General features: G+C 39.4%; 1 long non-coding RNA gene across 1 annotated transcript in view; it reads left to right on the forward strand.

Moving 5' to 3' along the window:
- Window positions 1–6,011, forward strand: part of LOC125930071 (uncharacterized) — a 32,620-nt gene extending 26,609 nt beyond the window's left edge. The window contains exon 3 of the long non-coding RNA XR_007460056.1: window positions 5,859–6,011. This is a non-coding gene — a long non-coding RNA (uncharacterized LOC125930071). The remainder of the gene's footprint in view (window positions 1–5,858) is intronic.
- Window positions 6,012–8,877: the final 2,866 nt, after the last annotated feature.

The following is an 8,877-nucleotide window of genomic DNA, read 5'->3' on the forward strand; positions in this document are numbered from 1 at the left end:
AGAGAGAGAGAGAGAGAGTGTGTGCATGAGTAGGGGAGGAGCAGAGAAAGAGGGAGAAAGAGAATCCCAAGAAGGCTATGTGCTGTCAGCACAGATCCCAATGTGGGGCTTGAACTCAAGAACAGTGAGACCACGACCTGCGCTGAAACCAAGAGTCGGATGCTTAACCGACGAGCCACCTAGGCGCCCCTCCGTTTGTTATGTATAAGGTAGTGGGACCACATTTCTTTTCTTGCTACCAATTTGGCTGTCTGTGGCCTGGAGCATATTTCTTTCAAAGGCACAGGCAGCTTAATCTTGCTAGCACTTACTGCCTTATCTTGATAAACTTTTTTTAACCTATATATTTACAATTACTTAAGCCCCAAACATTTCTAGCAAAGCTCTTCTTGAGTAAGGACAAGGACCATGCTTATTTTTCTCCATTGAATCCATAGGGCTAGTAACAGTGTCTAGCATTGTTTTGTAGATGTTATTAGTATGCATTTAGTGAGCAAAGGATTGGATAAATGAGTGAATGAATAAGACTCAACTAGAGCTTCATTCTTTACAGTGAATGGATTCTAGAAACTGACTTCCTGGATTTGTGACCTTATTGGTGATTTGTACTTCTTTTCCCATCAAGACTTGATTTGGAACCCATGATGTTTGACTGAGGCATGACGGCCATTCTAGAACTTGTCAATCTCACATTTCTTATTCCTTTCACTATCTACACCCTTTGAGCTATTGGCTAGGGATGTGCTTCCAACCAGGTGGATTTTCCTTGAACCGTAGCATTGCCATCGTCTCTACCTACTGCTGGATTCCATCCTAGATGCCTCTGTGGAAGTAACCTCCCCTGAGCATTGGGAAAGTACCTCTGTCCTTAGGATTTAATTAGCAGCCAACCTTGCATACTCTTGGCATTCAGCTGGGTGAGCCCCCTCTGTCTCTGCTCTCACTCCAGCCCCCTACCCCCTGGGATCCTGGCCCATGCTATTCTCTTTGCCAGCTTTTGGTTTCTACATGTCTATGGTTATGGCTGCACTGTCTAGGATGTTTATAATTCAGATATTTTGGATTGGTCCTTATTGTATGCAGCACAAGGCAAGAAAGCAGACTTTGTCCTTAATCTCACCTCAGAGGTGAACTAAAAATGATTTTTGTGTTTAAACCATTCTTAGTGATCTTTATCACTATGAAGAGTAAACTCTTCCTAGACATGTGACTGTTGAAACAAGGGTGCATTAATATACATACCTACATTTGTAATTGAACATGAATGAATATTATTGCCCTTCATATTGAAGTTAAATATGATTTTGTGTAAGACTTAAAATTAATATCTTGTATTTTGTTTCCATTTGTTATTATCTCTCTCTCTATTTTTTTATTTTTAAGAGAGTGAGGGAGCATGAATTGGGGAGAGGGGCAGAGAGAGAGAGAGAGAGACTCTTAAGCAACACGGAGCCCAACACAGGGCTCGATCCCAACACACTGGGATCATGACCTGAGCTGAAATCAAGAGTCAGACACTCAGCCAACTGAGGTACTCAGGTGCCCCTCTACTATTTTTATTTTCCATGCAGAGAAGAACCATTCATAGGTCATTTTACCTTAGTGACTTTATGATTTTATTCTCTTTACTTATAATATTAGAGACTAGTAGAAACTTCTGCATGACTTAGGATGTTGGAAGGCCTCATATCTATAACAGTATATCTTGTGATGATTTTTCTTTTAATAATCAGAGTTCTGGTTGTCAAGTTATACCAAGAAGCTTTTCAAGGTGGGATGCCTTGGAAGTAACTACACAACTGCTTCTCCCCTCTTTCCTCTATGATTATTATTCCATTGACATAAACGATTTGATTTTATAGCCAGAACCCAACAGTGAAACCCCACAGAACAGAGATAAGTGGAACACAGAAATAGAGTAGAACCACAAGATTCTACCCACAAGGACAGAAAAGAGATGTTAGCAGGAAATGACCCAGTGAAGTCTCAACAAATAGTTTGTGGTAGCTGGGAAGTGTGTAGCAGGTAGTAGGGACCCAGAAGTGAGGTCTAGAGTATAGGCAGTATTGCCTAAGAAGACTATGGAAGCCAGACAGGGATTTAGGTAGTGCAGGAATTAAAAGAGATGCAGGTCCTGGGACAAAGTTTGAGATTAGGGATTTAAGAACCCAGATTCATACAGGCTCTCCATGCTAGGCCATTGAATTATGGCCTAAGGCTCTGTAGGTCTTTTTACCAGTAACTGGAGCAAGCAATCATGAACAATAATCTAAGAGTTAAGCGGGATACATAGTGAGTTGGGTCTGATTTCCATGTGAGTAAAATTTAGAATTGGAAACACTGCCACTGGGCAAGGGTTAGATAATGCTAAGGACAAAGGACAAAGACAGTCGTGCTCTTTCTCCAGATAATATCCCCTCCACTTCATTGTTGTCTGGGTATTCTGAGATACATAGTCAGAAAGGACCTGGGAAGTCATTGTAATAAAATATTTGTGAATATCAGTTTTGGTCTGGGGTACTACTTGACTCCTATAGCATGGATGATGATTTATGGCAAATTCAATATCTTACGTTTCTGTAATCCCAGATTCTCAACTAGGTGTGATTTTGCCTTCTCCTCCCCCAGCCCAGGACATCTATCAGTGTATGGAAACATTTTTGTTTGTTATGACTGAGGGAAGGGAAAAGGAGTTACTTTTACTCCATCTATACCCTCTGCATCCTACAATGCAAAGGCCGTCTCTCCCCCTGCAGCAAAGAATCATCCAGTCCAAATATCAGTACTGCCAAGATTGAGAAACCCTGCTGTAAACCAAATGGACTCTGTCCTTTCTTTTATTATTCTGGGATTCTTGATCATTGTGATTGTTGTGGACACGTTTCTTGGGCAGTTATCATACTCCTATAAACATTGTAAACTTATTTGAATATGACAGAATCATCTTTCAGCATAGAGTTTATCTACTAGGTTTCCACAGACAAGCAATGTCAAGCTGTGTCCTTTGCGTGTGTGTGTTGTTTCATAGTGGTGGAATAGGATGAAGCTACAGACCTTCATAGACAGACATTCACAAGGGATTAATTTATGACCTTGACTTCTGAGACTTTTCCCCACCTGGGCTACTCAGTGAAATAGGTGCTCTATAGAGATTCAAAAGTGGTTCTCTTTTTTTCCTCTAAGTTTGAAACTATAGTGTGACCTAATACTTGTTTTACTGCTGATTAGTTCCTTCAGTGCAGTCAAAAGCAACAAAACCTGGAGTGAAATCCTGTCATTTTTGTAAGCATATTCTCTCCTCATCAAGAAACATCCTGGAGACTTGGCCTGGATTTCATAGAGTCTGTATCCTGGGGTACCAATAAAAGGTGTGCTGACTAGCCAGAATTGAGGAATCTTTGTCCATCTGTTAATCAATTGGATTTACTTAGGGCTACTTGATTTTTTCAAAGGAATTTTTCTGTAGCAGAGAATTTCTAGGCTCCTTAATTCTAAGTCACTGAGGGACTAGATGAGTTCATTTCCCCTTGTGTTAAGGGGCCTTATATGTATCTAACATGTAGAATCATGGATTTGAAAAAGTCCTGAAAGGAATTGGCAAGCTACTGTACAAAGCCAAACCTTGTTTTGCTGCCTGCCTGCTTTTATAATTAATATTTTATTGGAACACAGAAATGCTCATACATTTACATATTATCTGTGGCTGCTTTTGTTGTAACAGAGACTGTATGTCTCACAAAGCCTAAAATAGTTATTATTTGTTTATGGAACAAGTTTGTTGACCCCAACCCAATCCAACTTTGACATTTTACAGATGAGTAAACTAAATCCTAGAGAGAGTAAGTGACTAGCCCAAGATCATACTGCCAACAGAATTGAGGGTAAAGTCTGGTTAATATATGTTTTGAGAAATGAGGATGACGAATATCAGATCATTGACAAGCTGTGTTCTAACAGCAAAATGGGGGAAAATAAATATGCTATAAGTCACTTTACCTAAAGACAAAAAAAACCAAAACAACTGTCCTGATTGATTTATTTCCCCCACTGAATTGCTCAGTCATCTTTATGTCATACAGATATAGCTAAAGTAAGACTTGAGTCAAGTGATATCACAATTTTGTGCAGTTAGATTGCTGTTTTCTGAAAAATAGCAGAATATTTATTGGTTAGCCTCCTTTGTCTCAGTATTATATTCCTCAAAAGTTGAATTATTGATAGTAAGTCAGGGAAGACATTTTGGTAATTGCTGAAATCCTGAATGTATTTAGACTGACTAACTGTTCCTGTGTTCTGCTGTGGCACCAGCTGACAGTGATGAAATCTATAGAAGTAGGACACATTTCCATAACATGAATATTCAGGGTTGGTGATGCAAGAATTATTATTAAACCACTGGGAAGGAACACGTTCTCCTTATTATTTGATTGAATACTAAATGCTGCCTTTTAAAAATAATTCCGTGTGAACACTTTGATAATGAGGAAAGAGAGATGCATGGGAAAAAAACTCATACATTTTCCCCTGGTACATAAGAAGGAAATTAAATTTAAAATATATAGCGTGTCTAGAGGAACTGTTTTGGAATCATTAGCTATATTTCATCTACATCTGTGTTATGTATATTAAAGTATAATGTAGTAGATGTCAGGACAGAGTTTGATTTAAATGATTTATATAAAATTAGAATATGTAAGGAAGCATGCTTAACCATAAATAAAGACCCCTAAAATTAGTAAAATGCTGATTACAAATAATAATAATTATCACCAAAACAGTATTTGTTAGATGTTGGACATTACCACATTTCTAGGGAAAAATATTTGCTTTTCTATAAATGACACAGTTTATATTTATCAAAGAGTCCTAGAACCTCTAAGAATCCTGAACACACAACTGAAGTTCCATCACATATGAAGTATATCTGGTTCTTCACCGCAAAGATTTTATGTGTGAGAAATAGGGAAGAAGGGAAACTGATTTCATTCATTCATCCTCTGAACATGCATTGAACCTCTGCTGCGTGCCAGGCAGTGTACGAGGCTCTGGTCCCACACAAATGAAACAGGCACAGAGCTCCTGTCTTCTAAAACCCATGATCTAAAGGTTGGTGCAGGCAAATAAATGGACAATTTCAACAGAGAATGGTATGTGTTCTGTAATAGAGGTAAGGTCAGGAGGCTGTTGTGCCCAGTTTCTCTTCCCTTTTGCTAGTTGTTCTAGCTCCTCTCCCCCAATCAGTTTGGGTGGGGTTGTCCTTTGGGCTAAAATGGAGTTTGGTACCCTTCTATTTTTCTCTTTCTACCACCTTCTCCCACCTTGACGGTAATTGGGTTGTACTTGCCCTTGACTGTTTTCTCCAAGCTGCTCATACCTCTTTAGTGCCTTGGGCTTTAGATTTTTCACTTCCTCCATCTTTTCTTTTTCTTCCTCCTCACGAAAAGTAAGCTATCTAGTGAGTCCCTATTACTGAGGTTCACTGTATCAAATAGTAAAACAAATACACATTCAGTTAAGTCATCAGTTAAGCAGTTAAGCAGGTGACTGTTGACTATTGGCGAATATATCCCAGGATCGATGTAACATTTTATTTTACGTGGGAATTCTTGATGACTACAGATCCTTTATCCAAGTAGAATGGAGGGGAGTGAGGCTAAAGTTTCAGGCATTGGCATCAAAAGGTGGAAGAGACGTTTTTTGGTCCCTCAGATCATACTATATAGGCAAAAGATAAATGAACAAGAGACTTGTTGAAGCAAAGTTAGTGAGAAACTGGAATAACCATAGAATTGTCACACACAATTCTTTTTAGCCCAGTGGCCGCTCATCCCATATTTTTCTTCCTCCATTTCTTAAAGGGACAGACATCAGCTCTATATGATGCCTCGCTGCATGATATATTCAGAAGAATATGGATTTTGGATTCAGAACAGTGCTCAAATCAGACCTATTTTCTACAAAAATAAAAATGTATGTGCGAACACGTAGCATACTTCTTGGCTTCAGATATCAATATATGTGTGTTCAGATCCATGTATGTAATAGTTTTTTCTTTATTTTCCTCCTTCCTTCCTTTACTAAGAGGGATAATAAGTAGTAGCTATTTGCACAAGTCTGAGTAAAGAAGCTTTGTAGAGAGAGCAAAAAGTTTTTCTGGGACTGACCTCCACAGGGCAAATTCAGAAACTGGCAGATCGACATTATTTATTCACAGAGAGAACTGCATTGTAATCACACTCCTGGATGCACGGAGTGAATGAGTGACAGCTGAAAACCTCAGTCACTGTGAGATGGCAACCTGAAATGGGTGCCTCTGAGGGAAGGGGCAGAGACCTCCTCCAAGGTCCTGCAGAAGCAAGGTGGCAGGCAGCATTGCAGGGGAGGCAACAACTGAGAGAGGCGGCTGCAGAGAGGAGCTATTATGTGATGCTTCTTTCTGAGGTGGGGTGACAATTTGTATGTGCTTCAAGATAAGAGCCACCGCAGATCCCCTCCAAAGAGCCACTCTCAAAACTCTGGTTTTGACCTCATTCTTGAGGCTTTTAAGAAGTAGTACCCTGAAGCTATTTTGTTTGTTTTCTTTTGCTTTAATGGCCTACAACATTACAACATGGGTTTAAGTGCAAGAGAGTTTAGAGAAATGGAAAGTCACTGATGTAAGCAAAGTTGAAAAGGAAACACGATTCATGTTAATTTTACTGACATAACTCACGGCAGAAGTGGCTGAGTTTTTTGGCAGAAGGAGTGGGACATTGCTGGTAGGTAGTGTGTGGTCATGGCTGAGATAGCTGGGATAGGATGTGAGCCCGAAACTGTTGTCCTGGTTAGGAAGAGGGGAAGGATGTCTGAAACCACTTTTTCAGAGTAGAGTGCCAGGGATAGAAAGAAAAGCACCAAAGTAAAGTCAGTCATAATAAAGCATCCTTTTTCTCTCCTGCCCCACAGTTATGGGGATGAACAGCTGTTACCCAAGACACTATGGTAAGGAATTTATGGAAAGATAGCATTGGCAATGATTTCAGAGACAGGTAGATTCATGTGAGTCATTGAACTCTACCTGAACCACTTGTGAGACAAAGAGGACACACTAGACAATCTCTTAGGGACAGAAAGTTCAAAAAAGGAAATGGGCTAGAGAAAGCGACAATCAATAATGTTGTTATGAGACAAAATGAGAAGACAAATAGGAAGCAAAATAGGTAAGGGAGCAGCAGGCACCGGGATTAGAGGCAGTTCTAGGATAACTTTCAAAGAGTAGAGATGTGTCAACAATAGCTTGATAATAAATCAAGTATTTTATCAGGGAAGCTTGGTGCTTTCCCCAGTATGCCACCCCCAGAGCTGTTGTTCCATCAAACTATATCTTCTTTGGTCCAGGAGTTTCCTGAGTCTGTTTTGGGAGGCAATAGTACCTTCTGAGTAAACCAGAGACTTCACCAGAACCAGATGGGAGCTGATTTGAAAGAGTCTTCATGATAACTGCTGTTGGTCACATTCCTTATGTCTGGGCTCACATAGATAGAATTTAGATTGAGATTCTTCTGTCTTTCCAAGGAAAGGAAATCATAACTGCATATTTCAGTTTTTTCTATTAGTGATAATAAAATCATTGCTATTTTATCACAGGATTCAAAAAATTGATCTGTCAGAGCATCTGCTTTTTGATGTTCAATGTAGATGACCTTATAAGGACAATGTATCAATAGTATTGTTCTATTTTGTAGCATAATTAAGGTAATATCTATGCCTTATATAAGAATATGCAGAATGAAAAGTTGTCATATTTTTGGTACAAATGCAGTGACAGAGTATATAGTAACATATGATAACTTAGTATTTTTAAAAGACAGCATTCAATTTTTGGCCCAGAATTGGAGGTGTGATTTGCTAAGTCTAGTGTAGAAAAACTAACTCATTAATCTAGAGCTGAAAGGGATCAGTGAGACAGATAAGGTTTCCCCGGGTGACACTGGTGGAGCATGTCTCAGTGTAGAGCCTGTACAGTCAGGAGAAGCATGAGGAAGCCCAGAAGAAGAAGGTTAAAAAAAAAAAAAAAAGAAGGTAGGCCAGGAGAGGGATGGAGTGGACTATGACCAAGGGCCAAACACTTTTATTATTCCTATTAGTGAGGAAATGGAGTATTTCAAAAAATTCTTCTTAAGGGGAGGAATATTTAGATCCTCCAGGGCAATTCTCTCCCTCTCAAGTTAAGATCTGCTTATGTCCTGTTGCTAGGTCTTGTTTGCCTTCTATCGAGTTGCTCCCTCAGGCATTTTCAGTACTATCCCCAGGAGAAGAGTGGTCTTAATGGGTAGAATGACTATTTGGAAGGTCTTGGGTCTCATCTGGAAAGCGAGATCATCTACCATGTCCTTCATCACATTCTTGTCAATGACAATGGAAGAAAATTGCTCCTTGTGTTGATCCTTGGAACTTCAGAGGAGCAGGGCAGCTTCCCAGCATGAATAGGATTACTGGCACCAGTGAATTTTTAATTTTTACTGCTCATATCAGTTTGTTAGGGCTGTTATTTAAAAATAGCACAGACTGGGCAGCTTAAATAGCAGAAATTTATTTTCTTATAGTTCTGGAGATTAGAAGGCCAAATTCAGTGTGCTAGTAGGTTTGATTTCTCCTGATGCCCCTCTTTTTCAATTACAAGTGGCTTTCTTGCCATGACATGACCTTTCCTCTGTGCACATATACCCCTAGTGTCTCTTCCTCTTCTTATAAGGACACAAATCCTATTGGGTTAGGACTTTGCCCTTCTGACCTCATTTTACCTTAGTTACCTCTTTAAAGGCCCTATCTTCAAATTTAGTTATATTAAGGGCTTCACCATACAAATTTTGAAGGACATAATTCAGTATATAACAC

Source organism: Panthera uncia, chromosome A2, assembly GCF_023721935.1.
Source record: "Panthera uncia isolate 11264 chromosome A2, Puncia_PCG_1.0, whole genome shotgun sequence".
Taxonomy (NCBI): domain Eukaryota; kingdom Metazoa; phylum Chordata; class Mammalia; order Carnivora; family Felidae; genus Panthera; species Panthera uncia.